Source organism: Babylonia areolata, chromosome 19 (assembly GCF_041734735.1).
Source record: "Babylonia areolata isolate BAREFJ2019XMU chromosome 19, ASM4173473v1, whole genome shotgun sequence".
Classification (NCBI taxonomy): Eukaryota; Metazoa; Mollusca; class Gastropoda; order Neogastropoda; family Buccinidae; genus Babylonia; species Babylonia areolata.
In genome coordinates, this window is record NC_134894.1 from 51,935,304 (window position 1) to 51,939,197 (window position 3,894).

Consider the following 3,894-nt stretch of genomic DNA (forward strand, 5'->3'; position numbering starts at 1 on the left):
TCCTTCTTGAAATGACCAGTGGTGATCAGATCAGGACTCCATGTATTCTGTGTAACTGTGTTTTCCTTCATCAGTGACATTACTGCACATCCTCAACCCACGTCTTCATCGCTGCGAATCCGGAACCAACGTCTTCATGGACTTTGTCTCACAGTTCATGTTAGAGTGTTTTACATGTGAGAAATACATCAATCCCTGTGCTCTTATGATTTTGAGACAATTCTTATGACATTAACCCTACCCCCAACCTCGTACCCCAGCTTCCTGGCAGCCCCAGCACACTGTAATGGGTATTCCCTTACTGTTCTCCGCAAGCAATGCGAAAAACAGTGAAAGTCGTGCGATTCCATACACGCCTGCCAATCCGCGAAGGCGTGTCACAAGACAATTCGTGTTTTTTTGTTTTTGGGGTTTTTTTTTTCGCAATTTTTTTGTTTCGTCATTGCCACTTGTGATTCGTGTGTAGATGTGTGTGTGTGTGTGTGATTTTTGTTTTGTGTTTTGTTTTTTCTTTTCTCTTTGGTTGAGATATTTAGCGTAGCGATTTTTGTATCTTTTCCTTCTGGCACAGTATATTTGTGCTGTCCATACTTGTTCGAGTTACAACAACAGTCCGTTCTTACGGTCTGCTGTGACATGTATTCATTGTCTTCTCTTTTGCTTTTGTTCCATTATTCCCCATTGGTTTTGGGAATTTGATATTTTGTGTGCTCGTAGTCTGTATACCATTATCTCGCTTTGATAAATTGTATCCCAAATACTATATGAACTCCAGAAGATTCTTTCCAAGGAATGTCATATGCTTGCTCATTCAAGACTGTTTCGTTAATTCATTGTAGCCTATCATTTTTTGTATTTAGATTCTGCTTTTATGGTTCAGCACTGAATGTTTTATATGATTGTGTGTTTATCCCTTCTTATGAATTCATTTTTGTGCATATCAATAATTGACCTATATATTGCTGTCATGAATTATGTCCTATAACATGGATGACAAGCGATTACACCCTCATTTTTCTTCCCTAAACTCTTTTTTTCCCGTCCCCCACCCTCCTTCCCAGGAGATAATGCATTGCACGAGTTAGTACCGAATTCCATTTCACGGACAAGCACTGTCCCACACATTTATATTATGTGCACGTCGATACCTACGGCTTGGATCTTCTTCATCGCCCCATGTCAATGCTACCTCCGTTCCTGGAGCTGCCACTCTCTGTCAGCCATCATCCTACACGGTCTGACTGTGGTGTTCCTGACGGTGTCCTCTGACACAGACTGCTCCAACAGGTCCCTGGCTCTACACGTGGCAGCCTTTCACCCTTGCTGCTACAGGCTGACCCTGCACTTCTACACTTCACATAGAGACTTCTGAACATGATATGTGTTTAGCAAATTGAACTCTTCATCCTGACCATGCTGATCGCAGCCCCATTTTCCGCCTGAAACAATTGGCTGTGATCTTTGAACATTCATTCTGTGTGTCTTTCCACAAACTGTTACACTTGCTGAACTACAGTGAGAGAAGTGTTCAGCAAGTGCACGTCGTCGCAGCAGCCAAGTGCTTCAGTGTTGAGTGTTTGTGTTTCACAGTGACAATTATGACATTACACATTCTGTGCGACACATTGACAATCTTCAAACCACATTCGTCAACAATGCTGCCTCTCCCTTGATTGCATGATCAGTTACTTCCCCTAATCAACGAATCCTTTAACATTCCCATTCCCAAATGGGCTTAAATGGGGAGACTGGGACCACACAGTCGAGTGTCATCCACTTCAAGGATGCGTCTTTGGGTGTGTTGCTCTAATTACCTGACCAACACTGCAAGTGTCTGTATCTCTCGGGCCTGGTTAACGCCGGGATATCATTATGACAGGAAGCGTAGAGTACAGCCTTGTCACGCAGTCCCAAACCAAAATGGACCTCCATAGCAACATCGTCATCATCATCGTCATCCTCCTCCCCCTTCATCGTCATCAATATAAACAAAATAGTCTCAAAGTCTGTGACCTTTCATGCCCTGCTCTCATGGTGACCTCAGTTTCGATACCCCTCCACTCCCGTGCTTTGGGTGAGTCCTGTCAATGTCGTCAGTGTCGGCAGATTCATGGGGGGGCTGTTGTTTGAGGGACGTGGTGGCGGTCTCCACTCTGGGAGAGACGCTCGCTCAGTCTGGCTCCGCGACTAAGCCATTATTGTCGTTAGTAGGGGGCTTAGTAGGTGGTGTCCTAAGTACGTTAAAACAGAACAGGCACCACTGAACACCACTGAAGTGACTCAGCAGCAGTGCAGGGTCTCCTCTGGTGTGTGGCCTCCAGGCGACCTAACATCGATGGTTCCCTGTGGACTGCCGACGCTGGGACTGCGACGGACGAACCCGGGTGTGGCCGTGTATGGGGGAATCTAAATGAGCGGCGTGGGAGTAATGCCACTGAAACGGCGCAGATGATGGGGCAGCAAAAAAAAAAAAAAAAAAAAAAGTACGGATGCCCTCGGAAATTTATTTCCTTGGTCAGCCAATTCCATGAAGGCATGCAGGCTCGAGTCCAGGACAATGGCGAAACATCTGCTCCTTTTGCTGTCACAAATGGTGTCAAGCAAGGCTGCGTCCTGGCTCCAACGCTGTTCAGCCTCATGTTCTCTGCAATGCTTACTGATGCCTTCAGAGATGGCGATGTTGGAATCGACCTAAAGTATCGAACAGATGGCAAGCTAACTTGATGGCAATTAATAAACTTGATAATCATCAAAATATAACTTGCCTGAGGCAATGACACCGGTAGCCTGCTGTACTGTTGTGTTCTCCGTGAGAGCCGGATGCGATGTGCCAGACAACTACAGAAGCAGTGAGGTAGCCTATGTGTCATCAGTCACGTACGCACAATCACTTCGTTCCACGTAGTACAAAGGGATTATTGGTTTGTTCCCTTCTTTTGCGAGTATGGGTCTGAGAGACCCACGAATTACGAATAAGGGTACTTAGTGTTTTCTCTTCTTTGGGGAGTATGGGTCTGTAAGACCCACAACGTAGGAATGCAGGTAAAAATTTTCACAATCACGTAACTGATTAACTAATCAGTTAAAGTGTACATTAATTTACTAAAATGATGCATATGTTGTGACAACAAAAGTCATGAAATTTCAAATTAATCGGACACCAAATATATTTTAAAGGCATTTTTTAGGCAAAAATGGGTCTGTCAGACCCACAAAGTACGGTGAAGGTTAAGAAATCTCTTCAGGAAATCGAACAACACAGACTGGAGATTTAAATGCCTCCTGTGTGACAAGGAAAATCTTTTGTATAGCAAGAAGAGAATATAAACATTTGTTAAAACGCAAAGAGAAGGATTTCAATCGTAACGCATTAGATAAAATTTTGGCTTCAGTGAATAATCAAAAACAGTTCTGGGAAAATGTGCGCAAAGTTTTGTATGAGAAAAAGATTGTAAACAATAATATATCTGTCGATGAGTGGTTTCAGCACTTCAAAAATTTGACAAAGGTACTCAGAATGATGATGAATTGGACGGGGGTGATACTGATTTTTATTTCAATAGACTAATCAGATTTCAAAAGAGGAAATCTTGTTAGCATTTAGAAAGATAAAAACCAGGAAAGCTGCTGAGCCAGATGGAATATTAGGGGAATTGCTAAAAAAAATGCGGGTGAATGTGTTGTTGATTTCTTTCTATTATTTTTCAATGCTTTGTTTCAAAGAGGCATGTTTCCTGAAAGCTGGACTGAGGGAATTGTGCTTCCCTTATTCAAAAAAGGTGATGTGAATAACCCTAATAATTACAGAGGCATTACATTAAGTGATGTAAGTAGTAAAGTTTATAATGCTGTTATTAACCTTCGTTTACAAGAATGGGTAGAAGAAAATAATAT